Below are 24,079 nucleotides of genomic sequence, written 5' to 3'. Positions count from 1 at the left end.
GATTAACTTTTGAGACTCCTGGTAGCGAGGAACAGACAGAGCGAGACGCACGCGTTAGAGCGCGTAGTTTGCTTAAGCGCAAGGAGTTAGAACGTAAGGAAGACATAGAGCGACAGACGAGAAAAGAAGAGCTTGACAGACAAGAACGACAGGCCGAACGTGAGAGACAGGAACGACAAGACGAACGTGACAGACAAGAACGGGAACGACAGGCCGAACGTGACCGACAGGATAAGAAAGATGAACTTGACAGACAAGAAAGGGAACGACAGGCAGAACGTGACAGTCAGGACAAACAGGCGGATCGCGAACACCAGCTAGAACTAGCTAGGCTACAGGCCGAGAAGGGTACGCTTACTCAGGCTAGCGCGCCGACGTTTGTTGCCGACCGTACGAGACTGCCGACGTTCGACGATGACAAGGACGAGCTCGACGACTTTTTACGCCAGTTTGAGCGCATTGCATCTGACCAGAAGTGGGAAGAGGCCACGTGGGCTAGCCGCCTTAGCACCTGTTTAAAAGGACGCGCATTGCAGCTCTACAACGCTTTGGATGATGACGAGGCGAGAGACTATCAGGCACTAAAGAAGGCGTTACTCCAGCGCTTCAACCTGACTGCGGAAGCCTACAGACGACGTCTGCGTAACAGCAAGAGACTGAGCGGCGAGCTGAGTCATCAGTTTGTGGCACGCCTTAATCTCTACCTGCGGCGCTGGGTGGAGATGGCCGAAAAGGACTGGACCGTCAACGACCTTGCCGACCTCATTGTCATGGAACAACTGATGTCCAGCCTGCGACCTGAGGTGGTGACCTTCGTGCAGGAACACCAGCCAAAGACTACTCAGGAGGCAGCCGACTGGATCAGAGTACACGAGGACGCCCAGGCGATCTCTGGCAAATCTTCAGGCTCACGGCCGGGAAAATCGGGAAATTCAGGTTCTTCAGGACCCAAGGACGGGAAGGACGATCAGGGACACAAAGGATCAAGTTCCAGAACTGACATCCAGTGTTATTACTGCAACAAGCGGGGCCACGTGAAGGACTGCCACAGGAGACAGGCTGACCAGAAGGGCGTACACTTTGTTGGCAGTGAGGAGCTAAGGGACGTCACGAGCTCATGCACAATTCCACAACTCTGCGTTCCGTGCTCCAGGAAACATTTCCAGCCCCACTGCAACGTCTACGTTAACGGAGTGAAGGGCGAAGGTCTGCGGGACACAGGGGCAGACATGATAGTGGTTCGGGCGAGTCTAGTTCCAGCTATGGCCTACACAGGAGACAGCATCAGGGTGAGAATGGCCGAGGCATCTCACGCTTACGACTTGAACACGGCAGTGATCAAGGTCGTAACACCGTTGTTCACGGGGACCATTGTGGCCGTCGTCATGGACGATCCTCCATGCGACCTGCTCATTGGAAACCGGGTTCAGTTTGTGGACGGCGTCACCAGGGAGGTTCCCGTTTATCGGTCTCCCGACGTCATTTCAGTGCTCACGCGGGCACAGGCGGAGCGAGAGGACAAACCTCTCAAACCCCTACCTGCTGCACGAGCTGCCCTGGGAAACGTGACCCCCGCGCTTCTCGCGAAGGCTCAGGCATCTGATCCGACATTAGCGACTCCTCGGGAGCACGCGAAGTCGGGGAAGGTGAAGCTGAGCGGGAAGCATGGGAGGTCAAAGTTCCTCAGGGACAAGAAGTTGCTCTACCGTGAGTTCAGCAACCAAGAAGGTACATTCAAACAGGTTGTCGTGCCTCGCGAGTTTCGCGAGGGTGTCATGGCAACGGCACACGACTCGATTCTGGGAGGTCATCTTGGCATCAAGAAGACCACGGATCGTGCCTGGCGCCACTTTTACTGGCCAGGCATCTGCACGGATGTCCGACGTTTCTGTGCGTCCTGCGATAAGTGCCAGAAGGTGGTTGCCAAAGGAAGGGTGAGGAAGGTCCCCTTAGAGAAGATGCCGCTCATCGACGAACCCTTTCGTCGGGTGGCAGTGGACATCATCGGGCCCATCTTACCTGCGTCTGAGGACGGAAACAGATACATTTTGACCATGGTGGACTACGCTACTCGATACCCAGAGGCGATCCCTCTGAAATCGATTGAAGCCACGCGAGTAGCTGAGGCTCTGGTTACTATGTGGTCCCGGCTGGGAATTCCATCAGAGGTACTCACCGACAGAGGCACGCAGTTCACGGGAGGAGTGATGGCGGAGGCAGCACGACTGCTATCACTGGAGCAGCACTTCACCACTCCTAACCATGCTCAGTGCAACGGACTGGTGGAAAGGTTCAATGGCACCTTGAAGACCATGCTGAGGAAACTAGCTCAGGAGAAACCACGCACGTGGGACAGGTACATCCCAGCATTGCTTTTTGCATACCGCGAGGTTCCTCAGGAGAGCTTGGGCTTTTCCCCATTTGAGTTGTTGTACGGCAGACAGGTACGCGGTCCCATGGCTATCCTGCGTCAGGCTTGGACAGACGAAGAAGCTGACGAGGAGGTGCAGACGACAGCGACCTACATCGTAGAACTCAGGAACAGGATTGAAGAGACCTGCAAACTGGCTCAAGAGAACCTGGGGAGAGCAGCACAGCGTTACGCGCGAGGATTCGACCGCAAGGCACGGCCGCGCAGCTTCAAGATTGGAGAACGGGTGTTGCTACTTCTACCTGTCAAACACAACAAGCTACAACTGCAGTGGCAAGGACCTTTTGAGGTGACAGCGAGGGTGGGCCAGAACGACTACAGGATCATGATGCACGGGAAAGCACGCCTGTACCATGCCAACCTGCTGCGCGCCTACATAGAGAGGACAGCCTACGGGGAGAAGAACAAAGACCAGAAGAACAAAGACAAGAAGACAGAGAAGGTTGCAGTTATCAGGGGTGAAACGAGGGGTTGCTCGTTCTTACGGACGACCTTTCTGTCTGGAGAATATCTTCAGGTTGCAAGGTTGGCAAACGCCAGACTTATGCGCTGGGCGTTGATTCTCCAACCGTACCAATTCACGGTACGCGTCATTCCGGGCGCCAACAATGTTGGAGCTGACTTTCTCTCTCGGGCTATAGAGGAGAACATGACTGTGAGCGAAACCGAGGTTTCGTCTTGAAGAGGGGAGGTGTGTCACGATCGGGTGACAGAGACCAAGAAAGTGTCACTCGGTGGAGTGCCTGTTCTTGGTCGATTATGATAGAAAGCGCCTGTACGTGATATTGGGCTACAGCAGAGTTTGCTGACAGTGCTCAACGAGCACGGATGTTTTGTAGCGCACGAGTTTCGCGGTGGGGTTTTTTGCTGTCATAGGGCTGACGGTTTTTCGCTGACAGCGCGCACGGGATTTTCACGGATTGAGTTTCTCGTGTCTTTTTTCTGCTTGGGAGGCAGAATTGTGTATAGCTGGACTGGTTTTGTGACAAGGTCAGTCACGTGTTATTGGCTAGGTTGTCTGAGAGAGACACAAGGGCGGGGCACTTGACACCCAGCGGCAGAAGGGGAAGGATCTAATACACAGTTTCTAGAGTATGATGGTTTTTCACCGAATATTGTATTCGGCACTCTAGGGGAGCTTCCACCAGCTATTACCTTCTCACTGCACCTGTTTTGCTGAGGACAAGTCGTCAACATTCCTTCGTCGGCGATGGCTTTCGCATAAGGATTCGACAAGGGGTTCTGGAGGTTTTCGGTCACTGTTGACGAACAGAGGCTGTTCCAGGGAGGAAGCGGATTTTGCTTCCATGAGAGTACAATCATAGGCTTTTGAGGTAATAAATCATTATTTAACGCTGTTGATGAGTCTGTGTTGTGGAATGAAATACTCTCTGTTGTTCTTTCCAGGTTAGCGCATAATTTACTCTCTGTGACGCTAAAATACTAATCTGTATATGGTTTTTGCAGATAGGGAGAGAAGGACGGAAAATGACTGTTTTGTTGTTGTAAAAAGTCCGTTTTGTGCAGGCCCACGTGCTCGATGAGGTATTTAAAGATGACACGTTTTAAGGTGGTGGGTGAGGGGTAGCTGACATGTTTAGTGCACCGATGCTTTCTGTTTGCAGCCTTCGTTCGTTTCGTTTCGTGTTCCTGTAACCGCTGCACGGCTGCCTTTGGCGGGACACTGCTAGCTGCAGACGTTGGAGCTGGGACCTGAGGAAGCTACGCTAACGTATAACCGGCTAACCAGCAGACCGGCTAACCAGCGAACCGGCTAACCAGCAAACCGGCTAACCAGCAACCCGACTAACCAGCATACAGAAAGAAAGCTAAGTGCACCGTGTCTTACGCACCCCGTTGACCACCGTTGTCTTTTCTTATCTGTGATTTCATTGGAGTAGTGACAACGTGGGGTGTGTGACCCCTGCATGAACTAGAGCTTTTTGAACAGAACATTCTCATTTGACTGTATTTACACGGGATCAGCGTGTTACTATAATTTTCTATATACTACTGGCATTTTGTCAGTGATCACGGGTTTTTTACGTGTTGAGAACGTAAAAGGAACATATTTTGAGTGAAGGCTCGAGGGAGGTGGCGAGTTTATACATAAACAGGCGTCTGAAACTTATACTTTTGTTGACTCTATTTAATTGTATGACTGCGAGAGTGGATCGTGGTGTGGTTAGTTAATTAGTAGTAATTAACCGGTTCATAATCACCTTAAGTGATATATTGAAACGTGACAAAGGATCGGTGTCTTCTTCCTAAGAGTTGGATGGTTTTCAACACGTTAGATTCTACACTTTATATCAACGTGCCGTTCTGCTTGTACAGTAGGGCTTTTGAGGAACTTCAAGAAGATACCACCTTTCGCTATGTATGTGTTTCTGACGCGAGGCGTCAGGACTCTTGGCTGAGCGGGGGAGAAATTCCAACGCATAAAGGAATTCAGCACAAGAGTGGGGTGTGGCAGGAATTCAGCACAAGAGTGGTGTGTGGCAGGAATTCAGCACAAGAGTGGTGTGTGGCAAGAATTCAGCACAAGAGTGGTGTGTGGCAGGAATTCAGCACAAGAGTGGTGTGTGGCAGGAATTCAGCACAAGAGTGGTGTGTGGCAGGAATTCAGCACAAGAGTGGTGTGTGGCAGGAATTCAGCACAAGAGTGGTGTGTGGCAGGAATTCAGCACAAGAGTGGTGTGTGGCAGGAATTCAGCACAAGAGTGGTGTGTGGCAGGAATTCAGCACAAGAGTGGTGTGTGGCAGGAATTCAGCACAAGAGTGGTGTGTGGCAGGAATTCAGCACAAGAGTGGTGTGTGGCAGGAATTCAGCACAAGAGTGGTGTGTGGCAGGAATTCAGCACAAGAGTGGTGTGTGGCAGGAATTCAGCACAAGAGTGGTGTGTGGCAGGAATTCAGCACAAGAGTGGTGTGTGGCAGGAATTCAGCACAAGAGTGGTGTGTGGCAGGAATTCAGCACAAGAGTGGTGTGTGGCAGGAATTCAGCACAAGAGTGGTGTGTGGCAGGAATTCAGCACAAGAGTGGTGTGTGGCAGGAATTCAGCACAAGAGTGGTGTGTGGCAGGAATTCAGCACAAGAGTGGTGTGTGGCAGGAATTCAGCACAAGAGTGGTGTGTGGCAGGAATTCAGCACAAGAGTGGTGTGTGGCAGGAATTCAGCACAAGAGTGGTGTGTGGCAGGAATTCAGCACAAGAGTGGTGTGTGGCAGGAATTCAGCACAAGAGTGGTGTGTGGCAGGAATTCAGCACAAGAGTGGTGTGTGGCAGGAATTCAGCACAAGAGTGGTGTGTGGCAAGAATTCAGCACAAGAGTGGTGTGTGGCAGGAATTCAGCACAAGAGTGGTGTGTGGCAGGAATTCAGCACAAGAGTGGTGTGTGGCAGGAATTCAGCACAAGAGTGGTGTGTGGCAGGAATTCAGCACAAGAGTGGTGTGTGGCAGGAATTCAGCACAAGAGTGGTGTGTGGCAGGGATTCAGCACAAGAGTGGTGTGTGGCAGGAATTCAGCACAAGAGTGGTGTGTGGCAGGAATTCAGCACAAGAGTGGTGTGTGGCAGGAATTCAGCACAAGAGTGGTGTGTGGCAGGAATTCAGCACAAGAGTGGTGTGTGGCAGGAATTCAGCACAAGAGTGGTGTGTGGCAGGAATTCAGCACAAGAGTGGTGTGTGGCAGGAATTCAGCACAAGAGTGGTGTGTGGCAGGAATTCAGCACAAGAGTGGTGTGTGGCAAGAATTCAGCACAAGAGTGGTGTGTGGCAGGAATTCAGCACAAGAGTGGTGTGTGACAGGAATTCAGCACAAGAGTGGTGTGTGGCAGGAATTCAGCACAAGAGTGGTGTGTGGCAGGAATTCAGCACAAGAGTGGTGTGTGGCAGGAATTCAGCACAAGAGTGGTGTGTGGCAGGAATTCAGCACAAGAGTGGTGTGTGGCAGGAATTCAGCACAAGAGTGGTGTGTGGCAGGAATTCAGCACAAGAGTGGTGTGTGGCAGGAATTCAGCACAAGAGTGGTGTGTGGCAGGAATTCAGCACAAGAGTGGTGTGTGGCAGGAATTCAGCACAAGAGTGGTGTGTGGCAGGAATTCAGCACAAGAGTGGTGTGTGGCAGGAATTCAGCACAAGAGTGGTGTGTGGCAGGAATTCAGCACAAGAGTGGTGTGTGGCAGGAATTCAGCACAAGAGTGGTGTGTGGCAGGAATTCAGCACAAGAGTGGTGTGTGGCAGGAATTCAGCACAAGAGTGGTGTGTGGCAGGAAAGGCGTCGACGGGCGTTAGCCATACAAGGGAGCGGACTCACTTAAAGGAGAGCTACCTACATAGGCTGTTGAGGTAATAAATCGTTATTTAACGGTGTTGACGAATCTGTGTTTGTGGAATGAAATACTCTCTGTTGTTCTTTCCAGGTTAGCGTATAATTTGCTCTTTGTGACGCTAAAATATTAATCTGTATATGGTTTTTGAGAGGAAGTCGCGAACCTCAAAGCTGGTAGTTGACAGACAGATTTACAACAAGCAAAAGGAACATGTTCAGACACTCATCGCAGACGCCAAACAATCGCACTACAGCACCAAAATCTGACTCCCTCAAGCTCAACATCCCCCACACCAAACTCAAAACAGCAGGTCAACGCTCATTTTCTTTCCAAGCACCTAGCCAATGGAACACACTACCTCTCTCCCTCCGTCAACAACAGTCCCTCGAATCATTCAAATCTGCACTCAAGACATTCCTTTTTTCCAAATAATCCATGCATTCTACACTGCCCACCCCATCCCACCCTGAATAACTGTACATAATTATTGTAATGGTTCGCCTGCGACAGTAGGGGCGACCACCCCCAACCAGGCGCGTTCACAGGTGGCGGATAGTGAGATGGCCTTCAGATATGGAGGTTAGCTGCGAAATAAGCCAGGCTTGCCAGGACGAATAAGCAGTCGCAGACCAACTGGCGGTGCTTCCAACAGGATGGGGCGGGGTAACAGGTGGCACTGTTACACTCAAGAAATACCCCAGGTCTCCAATGACGGGAGCATCATGCGATCAAGAGCCGCATCTTAAGTTCTAGCCCTGGGGAAGGTCACCTCAGATAAACAAACCAGCCAGCTATGGCCAAATAGCCGGGTAGACTGGACTCGACAGCCCTGTAAAGCCACCAGTCTAGGAGAAGGACCACTCCGATATAAAAACACGCTGAAGCCGGATGAGCTGGGCCATGTATGGCGCATAACGACAGCTCAACGCATCAACGCTCATATGACAGACGACAACGGAAAGTAATGGTTGATGGTGTGTGTGTGTTACTGACTTTAAGTCTCCGTGTGTGTGAATGAGTGTATGTGCGCCTTGAGTCGCCTGTTGGTGAGATATGTGCGCGTTATAAATATTCGTATTATTATTATTATTATTATTATTTTGCAGATATGGAAAGAAGGAAGGAAAATAGCTGATTTGTTGTTTTAAAAGTTCGTTTGTGCAGGCCCACGTGCTCTATGAAATATGTAAAGGTGACATGTTTAAAGGTGGAGTGTGAAGGGTAGCGTGGAATGTTTAGTGCACCGATGCTTTTTGTTGCAGCCTACTACTTTCTACACTACGTTCTTACGTATCTTCTTACCTGCTGATCTGCGGGATGCTGTAACCGGAACATCTGATGTAACCTGCCAACCTGGTGTTCTGGCGTACTGGTGGTTGCTGTCGCTGTCGTCATCCTGCCAATCTACACGTCTGCTATCTTCTGGTAGACTACGGGGAGGATCTTCAGCGACTGAGTGAGGCGCCTGATATCTCCACTAATCCCTGCTTCGTTTCCACGCCAGCCGGCACTTCATTCAACGGAGCAGTTGTGGAGATAGACTATTCACGGGTCGCCCACTCAGTGGCAAATAGCTAAGTGCACCATGTCTATTGCACCTTTCTTACCACCAAGTCATCTGTTATATTTATGATTTCTTTTGAGTGGTGACAACGTGGGGTGTGTGACACCTGCATTAACCAGCGCTTTTAGGCAGATCAGTAACTTTTCTTATCTATACACGGGATCAGCGTGTTATTATCATTTTCTAAACTTTAACTGGCATTTTTGTCAGTGACCTGTATTTTACGTTCAAAAAGTCTGAATTAAGGTTACTAATATTTAAACGCATTCTGCAGTGTTGAACTTCTGTCTGTCGTTTTCCAAAATAATAATAAGCTGGTACACTATGATCAGGACTTTGTAAATAATGCTTATACTCGCTTATTGAATGTGTTGTTTTAATCACATCAGGCAAATTATTCCATAAAACTGTGGAGAATGGAATGAAGGATGTTCGGAATATGTCTGTCCTATGTGCTGGTACGAATCTTTCGAATGGTCGTCTTCTGTGGTAGGGATTTAGTGAAGAGACTAGTGGTGGCAAGAGGTTAATTAAATATTGTGGACATTTACCATATATTACTATAAATCCCTTAGTGCACTGGGATGTCTCAATAACTAAAATATTAATGGACATTTATATAGCGCTGCTTCACAGCTCGCAGCGCTTTCATATCACAAAGACGCAATGGACCTACCTAATGCCATATGTGTAATTCATCATCGTGTGTGTGGGTACGTGCGCGCGTGTGCTTGTGTGCGTGTATGTGTGTCTGTTTATGTATTCGTATTCGTCTGTGTGTTTCCTTCTCGATTTACGTAACCTATTGTTTGTCAAACATGTGCAGTAAGGGACAGAGGATCAGTTGTCGAAATTACTGTTTTATTTGTGTGTGCTATTGTGTTGGGCAAGAGTTCATCCTCAACAACCACCACCCCCACCCCTCCCGCACCGAATCTGCCGCCTTTGCAACGCAAAATACGTCGTCGCGAACAAAAAAATTGTATCTGTTGACCAAGACTTGGAAACGTAAAGGGTCGTGTTAACCGATCCTTCATTGTTCTTTTCCATGACTGAAATGACGTCGTTGTAATTGACATACATATGTGACGTCACGTCAAGCAATTCATTCTGGAGAGCGAATCTGCACTGCCTGCCAGTACATTTTGTTTGTGTCATTCTGCAACCCAGTTTGCAGATCAAAAGACAAAAGTTTGAACTACAGAGGACATCTGAGCAGAACAAGTTCAATGAGGAAAGAAACATTGCCATCAGCTGCTCTACTGGTTTGTGTCACACTTGGTGAGTTCTGCCTTTTGTTTACAAGCCTAACTTCCTAAGCCACCGAAGCTCCTTCGGGTTTTCTATAAGTGAACAGGGGCCAGTTTCATAAAGGGGGGCTCACACACAGGCGGAGCAAGCGGAGCAGGCTGCTCCGATCCTGCTCCGCTCTCCACCTGCCCTCTCACACACAAGCTCCGGTTCCGGAGCAGGCTGCTCCGATCCTGCTCCGGTAGGGGATTCCCCTATGATATGACGTAGTTTCTCCACCCGCGCTGTCTGATGGGAAATAGTGTTACACGTGGATAAGCAGTGGCGGGAAAAAACACCGTGATGTTTACCAAAGGAGACAAAAGTCTTGTCTTTTATCGCAATTACTGAACATATTTCTAAAGCGGGGCTCACACACAGGCGGAGCAAGCGGAGCAGGCTGCTCCGATCCTGCTCCGCTCTCCACCTGCCCTCTCACACACAAGCTCCGGTTCCGGAGCAGGCTGCTCCGATCCTGCTCCGGTAGGGGATTCCCCTATGATATGACGTAGTTTCTCCACTCGCGCAGTCTGATGGGAAATATTTTTACACGTGGATAAGAAGTGGCGGGAAAAAACACCGTGATGTTTACCAAAGGAGACAAAAGTCTTGTCTTTTACTGATCGCAATTACTGAACATATTTCTAAATGGACTCTGTATAAGTCAGTGTGTGTGTGCCAGTGCGTTTTAGAGCTTTTCAGACACAAAATATGTGAGTGTGGGGGTCGGGTGAAGAGAGAGGTGGACTAACAACTGTTGGGACATGTTTTAAGTTTTGGTTCTTTTTTGTTTTATCGAGTTATATCCGAAGCTTCAAAGATGTTGAATGTGTATAGTTACACTAGCTTCCATGGAATCCATTCTTTTTTTTAGATCTACTACTAACAATCTCTCTTGCAGACGGTTAGACTGTTGCTTTATGTTACGCGCAATATGGCTTTGATTTAGATTTAGTTTTTTTCATTTTGTGTGTGGTTTGATTTAGCTTCACTCTACTCAGAAGAAATGTTTTAAACATGATTAACAAAATATTACTTTATGGATGTTTGCAAATAGAAACGTACGTGTGTCAACAGCGCAACAAGTTTCTAAAGAGGACGATATAGAACGCTCATGGCCGGACCGTATCAGGTTGGGGGGGCCCCCAATTGTGTTAGGGGTTCATTAGTTGAGGGCGCTAGGGAGGTCTGGACGTTTTGAAATGTAGATGAGAATATGTGGAATCTAGCTGGCGCGTTCTCCGAATATTTGTCATGATTTATTGATTTTTATTTTATTTTCACCCTTGGAGGAGATACATGTTCAGGCCAGGGGGGGGGGGGGGGGGGGGGGTGACAGGAACCCCCCCTGGATCCGTCCTTGACGCTAGACAAAAAAGTATCTGTGCTGTAGCTTTTTTTATGTTTTATCTCACCCTCATTTTTGAATGTTGTTTTCACACACACACACACACACACACACACACACACACACACACACACACACACACACACACACTTTTGATCCCATTCCATGTATTGCGAAGACTTTATTCAGGGTTTTTTAGCTAGTACTTAAACATCCAATTTCAAAGCACAAGTCTGAGCTGAGAATAGATATGCAAAAATGTGTAAAATAATGGTGATTTGTGATCAAAACACTTCACAGGGAAGCTTGTTTATGTATGTGTCTTCCATCGCCCTGGCAACATCAGAACTCCACACCAGCCTGCAAAAGTATAAACATAAAGGGTGACACAAATGAAACAAATGCAGCCCATAAAAATGCTTAATACTTCTTGACCTGTTGACCTAGTTAGTTAATATTTGGCGATTATTAACTATATCTTATGCATGACAAAGGTCAACACAGTGGCGAGTTCACAGGTCAAATGGAGGGGTAATTTGGAACACTTTTGAGTTTTGATCTAGCTGTAATCTTCTTTTTTCAGCACATTTTCAACCAAAAAAAAGGACTAAAACATTACGTCTCCAATGAGTTAACAAGATCGTAAGATTTTGTTGATCTTGTCCGAGTGGATTTTGTGTATACAAGTGTTATCTGATAGTTACCTTATTGCTTCATGTGTCATTAACGGTGTAACTGGTTGTCTGAGGGATGCATTGACTAAGATCTCATATATGCTAGATGTCGAAAAACTACTCAAATTACCTGCCCTCGAAAGGGTGGTAACCAAGCTAAAAAAAAGACGCCATAGGAAATTAAGTAGCGTGGAAGGATGGGAGGGTATAAACTATGAGAATTGGGTAAGTATATTAATTATACGAAAATTTATTATTGAAATTTTCATTTGAATTACATAGTTTATACCCTCCAAAACTAACACTCTTAAATTCTTTAATGCTTAAATCGGGTTAATTAGTGTACGGCTCCATATAAAACCCGAAACGGTTGAGTCTATCCCCGAATTCGGATCCTTTTTGGAAAGAGCCCAAAAGACAGACCATTTCACCTACAACATTGTAACTTTTGGTATTGGTCATACCTAAGCTGAAATTAATGTACAGCAAATATACAGTGCAAAATGCCGTTAATGGTCTTGCAGGCAACTCAGTTAGCTATCCTGCCTATGCAACTGACTCACGAAGTCTCGCACACAGATAAACAAATGAGGGAAGGGGCCTGTGTCGTCTTCAACCAATAAACACACACACACACACACACACACACACACACACACACACACACACACACACACACACACGCGCGCGCACTAAAGATGAATATTGCATATGCATAATGCAGAAGAAGACAACTTAATCTGATAATCTATAGATGTAGTGACTGGTGCAATATTTAACGAATTTAAAAGGACGACTCTGAAATGTATCATGTGAACCAACTTCTCAATAAACAAAATGAAAGACCAGTTTAAAAAGTTACCTGTTTCATTTTGGAATGTTTTTGGTCCCATCACATCTCTGATGTACACTACATAGACGCACTGTAGCAATAAAAAAAAACTGTTTAAGGAGAAAAAAGATTATGCAGGGAGGAAGAACAGTAAGAACAACAGAATCAGCAGCAACATTCACTAATCTTACTCCACATAACACATAACACTGAATCTCAGTGAAGAGTTAGTGATCCAAATATTTTAATTAAACAGAGAGACACAGAGAGATTGAGAAGGAGACAACAGCTATGTGCATGTGCGTGTGTGTTTGTGTGTGTGTGTGTGTGTGTGTGTGTGTGTGTGTGTGTGTGTGTGTGTGTGTGTGTGTGAGGGGAAATTTAGTCATTGAAAACTAAACACTTTCTACTCTTCAATATCAACAGTCATAGACATAAGATTAAGAGCCACTGGGAAAGTTGGACATGAACATGTATATGTTGCAGGTGAGGAGGGGGGGGGGGGGGAGCTGGAGGGTCTTTGTTGTTTGTAGATTATAACTTAGCACAAATTCCTGTTTTGTAACACTGTAATGTATAAGTAGAAATGACTGTGGAATAACTTTCTTCTGTTATATCAGTATGATTATTTGCAAAGTTACCCGGATCATTGTGGCATCCTCTTAATCCTATCACGTCTGAGACTTTAGTAGACGTGCCTGTAGAGGGAAGGGATGGGGGAAGGGGGTGGAGGGTGGGCATAGAGAGTGTCGGTGTAATATGAAGGAGGGAGGGGAGAACCATTGGTAAATAAAACTCTTATAATATCAAAAGTTCTGAAACTATTTGAGCACGAGTTTCCCATTACCACACAAAGGTGCAGATAGCAACAGATGTTACACCGAGAGTGTGGGGGGGGGGGGGGACTTTTAGAGGGTTAGTTGTTGGACTGTAGTATCTGAATAGCAGTGCTATGGGGTGAGGGTGGTGCTGGGGCGGAGTATGTATCGTATGTAACTTGAATTGGATATTAATAAGCATGATCACTCAGACTAGAGCTAAAAACGGTGTTAATCTTCACAGACATTACATAATATGAATTCACAAGCATGTACCTTTTGTTTTGCCCTTGAGTTTGGTAGAAGGCAATATTGAGTGTCGAACACAAGTTGCATTGATCACTGACACTGCGTCACCCTGCGGTCAATCTCCTCTGATCTGCAGATTGCACCTGCACAAACCCAAACAATGTTATGATCGCAAAAAGCCTGCATAGCCAATGGATCTAAGAACACAAACACTCGATGGATCTAATTAGAGAGTCTGCAAACGAGTCATTTTACGTTGGAAATTCAATGACAATCTGTCAGTCAATGAAGCAGATAGATCTGTCCCTGCGATTGTTTTTGCAAGCAGATACATGTTTGAACTTCACTTATCCCGTTATCATTCAACAAATTGATATCTTGCATGATGAATTTTGTGCCGAGGAGCTGAACAAACAATCAAAATCAAGCAAGTGGTACATTCAGAAGACAAACTTCAGTCGCAAAAAACAAACTGACGAGAAAGAACCTAGCTTAATTACTGCTGTATTGATTTCGGCCAAACCAACGCATTTGCATACCGAAGTCATTCCTCCTTTGATTCCAATCATTGTACATGATCTTAATGCAAAAATATATACGAAAACGAGCTGATCGAAATGAGTAACATTGCACCTGCATTGACTGTACTGCAAAAGCGAAGGTCGTCTGCGACTGGAGATTTCGAAGTTGAACAGCAGCGTTTCTTCACACTCAGCTGTTGGCTTCCTCGGAAAAGTGAAAAGCGTGACTTGAAATCTAGCGGAAACCACATTCTATCTTTCCGTTTCGGTATTCTTGTGTAAAATCCATGAAAAAGTTCTTTCGAAAAAGGCGGCCGTCGTTATTTGGGATGCCACCTAGTGTCACACTACTATTTCCGGAGAAAGTGATGAGTGCGCTGATTGGCTGCACCGCTGCACCGGAGCCAAAAAATAGAAACGTGTCCTATTCCTTGCTCCGCACCGCACACACAACTTTCTCCACTCCTGCAACGGAAGTAGCGTCATCTCTCCGCCTGGTGCAGCCTACTCCACCCTTGCTCCGCTTGCTCCACCTGTGTGTGAGCCCCGCTTAAATGGACTCTGTATAAGTCAGTGTGTGTGTGTGTGTGTGTGTGTGCCAGTGCGTTTTAGAGCTTTTCAGACACAAAATATGTGAGTGTGGGGGTCGGGTGAAGAGAGAGGTGGACTAACAACTGTTGGGACATGTTTTAAGTTTTGGTTCTTTTTTGTTTTATCGAGTTATATCCGAAGCTTCAAAGATGTTCAATGTGCATAGTTACACTAGCTTCCATGGAATCCATTCTTTTCTTTTAGATCTACTACTAACAATCTCTCTTGCAGACGGTTAGACTGTTGCTTTATGTTACGCGCAATATGGCTTTGATTTAGATTTAGTTTTTTTCATTTTGTGTGTGGTTTCATTTAGCTTCATTCTACTCAGAAGAAATGTTTTGAACATGATTAACAAAATATTACTTTATGGATGTTTGCAAATAGAAACGTACGTGTGTCAACAGCGCAACAAGTTTCTAAAGAGGACGATATAGAACGCCGCTCATGGCCGGACCGTATCAGGTTGGGGGGGGGGGGGGGGGGGCCCAATTGTGTTAGGGGTTCATTAGTTGAGGGCGCTAGGGTCTGGACGTTTTGAAATGTAGATGAGAATATGTGGAATCTAGCTGGCGCGTTCTCCGAATATTTGTCATGATTTATTGATTTTTATTTCATTTTCACCCTTGGAGGAGATACATGTTCAGGCCGGGGGGGAGGGGGGTGACAGGAACCCCCCGCCCCCCTTGATCCGTCCTTGACGCTAGACAAAAAACAAAAAAAGTATCTGTGCTGTAGCTTTTTTTATGTTTTATCTCACCCTCATTTGTGACCCTCCACCACGGAATGAGTCGCATGTCATCTTAGCATGATTTTTATATTTTTACATTTTCCTAAAGAGTTTTGAATGCTCTATCCAGTGGTGAAAACCGTTTTAGAAAAGAGCGAAAACCTTTCGAGTTATAAGCCTGTGACTAAGGTGACCCTCAGACAGTTACCAGACACCCCCCAGACTTATATTAAGCCTAGCGCAAAACCGCGCGAGGTGACATGCGACTCATTCCGTGGTGGAGGGTCACATTTTTGAATGTTGTTTTCACACACACACACACACACACACACACACACACACACACACACACACACACACACACACACACACACACACACACACTTTTGATCCCATTCCATGTACTGCGAAGACTTTATTAGCTAGTACTTAAACATCAAATTTCAAAGCACAAGTCTGAGCTGAGCATAGATATGCATAAATGTGTAAAATAATGGTGATTTGTGATCAAAACACTTCACAGGGAAGTTTGTTTATATGTCTTATGTATGTGTCTTCCATCGCCCTGGCAACATCAGAACTCCACACCAGCCTGCAAAAGTATAAACATAAAAGGTGACACAAATGAAACAAATGCAGCCCACAAAAATGCTTAATATTTCTTGACCTGTTGACCTAGTTAGTTAATATTTGGTGATTATTAACTATATCTTATGCATGACAAAGGTCAACACAGTGGCGAGTTCACAGGTCAAATGGAGGGGTAATTTGGAACACTTTTGAGTTTTGATCTAGCTGTAATCTTCTTTTTTCAGCACATTTTCAACAACAACAAAAAAGGATTAAAACATTACGTCTCCAATGAGTTAACAAAATCGTAAGATTTTGTTGATCTTGTCCGAGTAAATTTTGTGTATACAAGTGTTATCTGATAGTTACCTTATTGCTTCATGTGTCATTAACGGTGTCACTGGTTGTCTGAGGGATGCATTGACTAAGATCTCATATATGCTAGATGTCAAAAAACTACTCAAATTACCTGCCCTCGAAAGGGTGGTAACCAAGCTAAAGAGCTTTTGGTATGCGTTCCGGTAGAAGGTTACCCTCATTTTGTTTAGTTCGAGAGATCTATGATAGCTGACATTTTGGTTCAAACGTCATGGAATGTATCTTTAAGCTCTTATAAGGAAAGTTTGTCTTGTCACAAACCATGCAAAAGCACATTCCTACCTCCCAATGTAAGACTTTCTTTAATCTGAGTATCTTCCATTTAATAGTACGGCAATTAAACAAGAAAAGTCACACTCTGCATAGCGACACAACTCGATGCAAGTCACACATTGCATAATAACTCTCTGCAATTTAACCTCACAATCTGCATGGAGATAAATACCCTGACATTTAGTGTTAAAATTTTGTTTGCATGAAAAAAAACACCTGTACCGTAAACTACCTTGTACTCGCCAATCCCCCGTATGCACTAATTTTGCTCAAAATACAGTGAAAAATCGTGTATTTGATCACTGGTTATGAGAATGATAGTAGGATTTGTTAATGTGCAAAACATGTCTATACCCTCATGTTTCTCACTATGTGACAAACTCGTTCGTGTGTGTGCAAGTGCTTCGCCTGAATGGAACATGGAAACCTAAACAAAGCAACACCTGTGTGCCATAGTTTTAGAACAAATGCTCATATCGCAAAAGAAAATTATGACTGAAGATCTGCTTCGCATATCTAGCGTTACGAGCAGCAGCGCTTGTGTCGGGACAAAAGTCATAAACTTGCACAATGAAACATCATAACTGCATTCAGTTCCGTTTTCCTGATCAAAGAGGGGGGAGGGGGGAAATGTATACATGTCAAACACAGCAACGTTTTATATAAAAAAAATAAAATAAAAAAAATAAAAAATAAAAACACAGGTCAGTTTACTTGATCTCTTTAAATCCCCCAAGGTCGACCTCGTAAACCTTCGATGAGTCTCTCAAATATTTGTCCACTTTTGACATGGCTATCCAAAGACTGCAGTGGCCAATGTATGAACTCAGCGGTATGTCTGCATTGCAGCCTCTTGTCATTCATTATTCACTCGGCCAATATCTCTGTATTTTGTGAAGAGGATTAAAAACAAAAAGAAACTGTCGGGTGTTTTTTTGCACCTTTGGATGTGGGGGTGGGTGATTACAAGGTACTATACCCTATATACCCTATTCAGAGTTTGTTGACCCAAAGTAGGGGGTGGGCGTGTGCTCGATACTGGGCGTTTACAAGGAAGTTGACTGTAATTGTATATTTGAATTCAGCAGTTTGTTCAGCTCTATGTGTTTAAAAGTTTACCTTCATCATTTTGACATTCTCGTACTCAAATCACATCTTGTTGTAGTTGTAGACTCCATTGATAGACGATGTGGTGCATGGGAGAACTGCAATCTGAAGAAAAGATTAAGAAAGAATACACAGAGGAAGAATAGTCACAACAACATTAGCAGCACCAACAGTCTATATGATTTTACTCAAAGAACATTTAATCATAAAATAAAGATCAGTGTCATGTCAGTGATCTAATGAGTTTGGGGAGATGGGAAGGGTGGGGGCTGTAGAAGGGTAGTTTGGGAACTGAGGGAAGTACGGGTGGGGATAAGCTGGCTATGTACACAGTTTGAAACTAATCAGCATGGTCATCTATAGATGTAGTGACTGGTGCAATATTTAACGAATTTAAAAGGACGACTCTGAAATGTATCATGTGAACCAACTTCTCAATAAACCAAATGAAGACCAGTTTAAAAAGTTACCTGTTTCATTTTGGAATGCTTTTGGTCCCATCACATCTCTGATGTACACTCCATAGACGCACTGTAGTAATAAGAAAAAACTGTTTAAGGAGTAAAAAGATTATGCAGGGAGGAAGAACAGTAAGAACAACAGAATCAGCAGCAACATTCACTAATCTTACTCCACATAACACATAACACTGAATCTCAGTGAAGAGTTAGTGATCCAAATATGTTAATTAAACAGAGAGACATAGAGAGATTGAGAAGGAGACAACAGCTATGTGCATTATGTGCATGTGCGTGTGTGTTTGTGCGTGTGTGTGTATGTGTGTGTGTGTGTGTGTGTGTGTGTGTGAGGGAAAATTTAGTCATTGAAAACTAAACACTTTCTACTCTTCAATATCAACAGTCATAGGCATAAGATTAAGAGCCACTGGGAAAGTTGGACATGAACATGTATATGTTGCAGGTGAGGAGGGGGGGGGGGTGGTGGTGGCTGGAGGGTCTTTGTTGTTTGTAGATTATAACATAGCACAAATTCCTGTTGTGCAGTGTGAAACACTGTAATGTATAAGCAGAAATGACTGTGGAATAACTTTCTTCTGTTATATCAGTATGATTATTTGCAAAGTTACCTGGATCATTGTGGCATCCTCTTGATCCTATCACGACTCAGACTTTAGTAGACGTGCCTGTAGAGGGAAGGGATGGGGGAAGAGGGTGGGGGGTGGGCATAGAGAGTGTCGGTTGGTAAACCATTGGTAAATAAAACTCTTATAATATCAACAGTTCTGAAACTATTTGAGCAAGAGTTCCCCATTACCACACAAAGGTGCAGATAGCAACAGATGTTACACCGAGAGTGTGGGGGGGGGGGACTTTTAGAGGGTTGGTTGTTGGACTGTAGTATCTGAATAGCAGTGCTATGGAGTGAGGGTGGTGCTGGGGCGGAGTATGTATCGTACGTAACTTGAATTGGATATTAATAAGCATGATCACTCAGACTAGAGCTAAAAACGGTGTTAATCTTCACAGACATTACATAATATGAATTCACAAGCATGTACCTTTTGTTTTGCCCTTGAGTTTGGTAGAAGGCAATATTGAGTGTCGAACACAAGTTGCATTGATCACTGACACTGCGTCACCCTGCGGTCAATCTCCTCTGATCTGCAGATTGCACCAGCACAAACCTAAACAATGTTATGATCGCAAAAAGCCTGCATAGCCAATGGATCTAAGAACACAAACACTCGATGGATCTAATTAGAGAGTCTGCAAACGAGTCATTTTACGTTGGAAATTCAATGACAATCTGTCAGTCAATGAAGCAGATAGATCTGTCCCTGCGATTGTTTTTGCAAGCAGATAAATGTTTGAACTTCACTTATCCCCTTTTCATTCAACAAATTGATATCTTGCATGATGAATTTTGTGCCGAGGAGCTGAACAAACAATCAAAATCAAGCAAGTGGTACATTCAGAAGACAAACTTCAGTCGCAAAAACAAACTGACGAGAAAGAACCTAGCTTAATTACTGCTGTATTGATTTCGGCCAAACCAACGCATTTGCATGCCGAAGTCAATCCTCCTTTGATTCCAATCATTGTATACGATCTTAATGCAAAAACATATATACGAAAACGAGCTGATGGAAATGAGTAACATCGCACCTGCATTGACTGTACTGCGAAAGCGAAGGTCGTCTGCGACTGGAGATTTCGAAGTTGAACAGCAGCGTTTCTTCACACTCAGCTGTTGGCTTCCTCGGAAAAGTGAAAAGCGTGACTTGAAATCTAGCGGAAACCACATTTTATCTTTCCGTTTCGGCATTCTTGTGTAGAATCCATGAAAAAGTTCTTTCGAAAAAGGCGGCCGTCGTTATTTGGGATGCCACCTAGTGTCACACTACTATTTCCGGAGAAAGTGATGAGTGCGCTGATTGGCTGCACCGCTGCACCGGAGCCAAAAAATAGAAACGTGTCCTATTCCTTGCTCCGCACCGCACACACAACTTTCTCCACTCCTGCAACGGAAGTAGAGTCATCTCTCCGCCTGGTGCAGCCTACTCCACCCTTGCTCCGCTTGCTCCACCTGTGTGTGAGCCCCGCTTAAGATAGCAGTGAACCGACTGTGGTTGATCGCCGGGTCACCGAAAAGCGCGTTTCATGAGCGAATCACCGTCACCCGCGGACAACCGCAGTCGACCGACTGTACAGTAATCCGAATGGCCAAGTCGAAGGCTAAATTTAGCAACATTACCACTTCCGTTTGTTCATTCGCACGTGGAAATGGCCGATTTCGAAGAAAAAACTAGTCTCGGCCCGCTCAAAATAACAATGACCGAGACTTTCAGTAATTCCTTCGCGTGACGTCTAACCCTCTTATGCCATAATGTGACGTCTTCAAGACATAACCCTGACTTTTCTCCTGGATTACTGCGTCAAGATAGATAAATTTCGAAGAACAATCACAAGGTTTGGCTCACAATCCAAACAAGTGTGAGCATTCTGCCATTGACTGTGCGGATAATTACATTTATTTTCGGTTTACTGCAGAAAGCCGAACACAGTGTTGGGGGGAGATCATCACCGTGTTTGGCCGACTTCCGGTGAGACGACCCGCAGTCGGCCGACTGAAATTTTGTTCGTGAAACCCGATAACGTCGGATTACTGTGGTTCTCTCGGACAACTGCAGTTGGTCGACTGTGTTTCTGGCTTATGAAACTGGCCCCAGATCATGGGTCAATGAAGTGTTGCACAGACGTCAAAAATAAAGTACAAGATATTGCACTGTAAGTGGTACCACACTGTTGCTTATTGTCTGTGGGAAGTGCGGTGAAAATAAAGAAAGAAAAACACGATTCTTGACTTTGGGCTTTTCCTGCTCGTAAACACACATTCTTCTACTCATCACAGTATGCCCCATTATTGCGTTTAAAACACCAATTACATTTGTTTTGAATAAGAATTCAGAGACCTGTATCAATTATGTAAATTATACTTAGTTTGACTTTTGCAAAACTAAGTAATTACACATTTGATTGAATCTGTCAGACAGACGGAGACATAGAGAGACAGACAGAGGGCAAACACACATCTGAGAAAGAAACCCCTTTACAAAATGTTGCCATGTTTGAAATGAAACGTCTCAAGGTGAAGCCAAAATTGATCACCTTTCAGTATGACGTCATGAGCGTGTTCCACACTTGAAATGACGTGCTTTTATCATGTTGTCAGCTGCACGGAGCTTGGAAGTATAATTTCCATTCAACGATCCGAATTTGTTTAAGTTTGAGGATATTCTCAACGTCAAACACCATGAAACTATATATTTTTGGAATCAGAAAATGATAAGGTATAGACTGAAGTTAATTTTAAGTGCATTTTACATAAATAAAGATAGTGGTTATTTATCGTGTTTTTTTCATTTGTATGCATAATTGTCAATCCAATACAATAAAACTATATAGTTTTAGATAAAGGACGCAATAGGGAATACACCAATATGACTTTTCTGTTTCAAATATAAGATTTTACAAAATTAAAAAAATGGCATATTTTGAACGAACATTTTAATAACAAAAATGTAAGGTACCAAGCTGAAATGCAATCCCATAATCCGGCCTAGATCTAAGATTGTGTGATAAGAATTTCGATCAAATTGATGAAAAACTGTTAACTGTGAAAGTTCTGCCTCAACTTTTTGGCAAACGGGAAAATATGACGTCATCAAACTGTCCTATCAATAAACGGAGAAACTCTCCATGAGAAAATCCCTTCAAAAATATCCATATCAAATTTCAGTAGTTTTTGAGATATGATCTGCAGTGTCAGTCTAAACACTCTCACGCCCATAACACTGTGAAAGGAAACTCATTTGGACGTGTTCTGCCGATACTATCATGTTTTTCTTTTTTTAAAACACACCATAATAGTAGGCCTTCTCAATGTCTATGCTAAAAATGACTGGTCTGTGTTGATAATGATTTTGCTACAGTGTGAGAACAAAAAGTCTAAATAAAATCTGACGCCCATAACGCTGTGACACGAAACTCATTTGGTCGTGTTCTGCCGATACTACAATGTTTTTCTTTCTTAAAACACACTATAATAGTTGCTCTTCCCAATGTCAAGGCTGAAAATGACGGGTCTGAGTTGTCAATGATGTTTTGCGAGAATGCCATCTATCTCTTTGTCGCAAAGACCGTGTGACACGAAAGTTATGAGCGGAAGAAAAATCTGCTGAGTGCAATTACGTTTTAGAAGATAGTTGGTCAAAACGGTGTATCACTCAGACACACAAAGGAACACTATAACTTTTTCATTCAGGCCTCAGTTGCTTTCCTTTGTCATGTATGAAAGTACTGGCCTTGGTTTAAAAAGGTGACCTGCCGCTGTGCAACAAATTGGTCGCCATTTTCCGCCGTATTTTGTGAATTAAACGTATTTACTACCCACACATACAAAGCGATGCTGTTGGTTCCGTTTATTTCCTTTTTGTTTGTTTTATGCTTAGCAGTTTAGTATGCTTTGTTCTCTTCTCAATTCAATGGATGGCTATAAAATAAGCATTTAAATGTGAAGGTGTTAATATTACACATGATCTGAGCCGTTCACATAACAAAATACACCGATCAACTGTTCCGCGGCTATTTTAGATTCGCACATGCGCACATTTTTTTTTATACGAGCACGTTTGCTCCTTCTTCCTTTTCCGGTTTCCTGTTTTTGAGAAAATGCGCACCCGCAGATCGTTTTTTACCGCGCTGAACAGGCTCGTCAGTTTCACTCCGTTTTGCACAAGCGGCGGACTACGATCATTCTGAAAACATGCAGTGCGTTCAGTTTCATTCTGTGAGTTCCACAGCTTGACTAAATGTAGTAATGTCGCCTTACGCGACTTGTTTCCCCCTTTGATTTGAACGGTGCGCAGATCGCTTTTTGCGAGTATGTTTGTACTTCTTCCTTTTCCGCTTTCCTTCTTCGTTCCATGTAAACGCCAAAACTGTTAACTGGTGTATCGACATTTTCTGTTTGAGTAAATGCCTCAAAAGTGACGACCATCTTAAGCAAACTGTAGAGGTGGCTGGACAAATAACGTCTTTATAATGATCTGATTGGCTTTCGTTTTGCTGGGAATTTTATTTTGCGGACTTACTTTGTTTTGCCACTTTTTCCAAGGTCATTATGCTTGCAAACAACGACTTCTTCTCACACCTCACACATAACTCCAAGCCCCTGGCGACAACATCACGGCGTCATTCGATCTCACCCTGTCAATGAGCGCTTCTGGGGTGATAACGCGAGACAACTCCTGTGATCTTGCCGCGAGGTTCCGCCTGTTACCATTGTCTTTTTACCGTATAAAATACACGACTTACACACGAACTGTTACCAACGCGACATGCTATTTGGGACCAATGCACGTTTTTTTCCTTTCTCGTGTTATCTTGCCGCGAGGTTCCGCCTGTTACCAGCCGAAAGAAAGAAGGGGCATAAATTAACCTCACTAGAACCGCCCATTGATATCCGGATCAGAACGTGGAACACGTGCAAACGTATCAATGTTCCGGTGCTGTGTGTCATTTTCACATTTCGATGGTACACTTTGCACAAAAAGTTAAGGATATTTTTTCAGTGGTATTCACGACTTTCCGACCTTGACAGTGTAGTTAGGGTCATGTGGGCGTCGGCATTATTGTCCAATCAGAAATGATCTTGGTCATCTCCGAAGTGTGTTCCGGTCCGCGCGAAAAAAGAGAAGGTGGTTTGACAACTAAAGGGCATTTTGATCGGCTCGCAATACAACATCGTTCAAATGTGGGAGAACGACACATCTGACAAATAGCCAGTGGTTACCAACATGAGAAACTGGGGATATGAATCGCAATCCGTATGTGAGTTTGAAGCGGC

The 24,079-nt window shown here is 44.5% G+C and overlaps 1 protein-coding gene and 2 long non-coding RNA genes across 3 annotated transcripts in view; 1 reads left to right on the top strand and 2 right to left on the bottom strand.

The window, feature by feature from the left end:
- The window catches only part of LOC138974831 (uncharacterized), a 128,200-nt gene that overhangs the window by 91,561 nt on the left and 12,560 nt on the right, over positions 1–24,079 (top strand). The window lies entirely within an intron of this gene.
- LOC138974261 (uncharacterized) lies at positions 11,237–14,610 on the bottom strand. The gene is made up of 4 exons (XR_011458364.1): positions 14,174–14,610; positions 13,568–13,683; positions 12,504–12,564; positions 11,237–11,327 (listed from the first exon to the last, which is right to left on the bottom strand). It is a non-coding gene; the product is annotated as an uncharacterized lncRNA (long non-coding RNA).
- LOC138974259 (uncharacterized) lies at positions 15,960–20,220 on the bottom strand. The gene is made up of 5 exons (XR_011458363.1): positions 19,837–20,220; positions 19,230–19,332; positions 18,181–18,241; positions 17,723–17,815; positions 15,960–15,974 (listed from the first exon to the last, which is right to left on the bottom strand). It is a non-coding gene; the product is annotated as an uncharacterized lncRNA (long non-coding RNA).

The sequence above is a fragment of the Littorina saxatilis genome, linkage group LG8 (assembly GCF_037325665.1).
Source record: "Littorina saxatilis isolate snail1 linkage group LG8, US_GU_Lsax_2.0, whole genome shotgun sequence".
Classification (NCBI taxonomy): Eukaryota; Metazoa; Mollusca; class Gastropoda; order Littorinimorpha; family Littorinidae; genus Littorina; species Littorina saxatilis.
The sequence above is the reverse complement of the archived record's forward strand: the minus strand, read 5'-3'. Positions and strand labels throughout refer to the sequence as shown.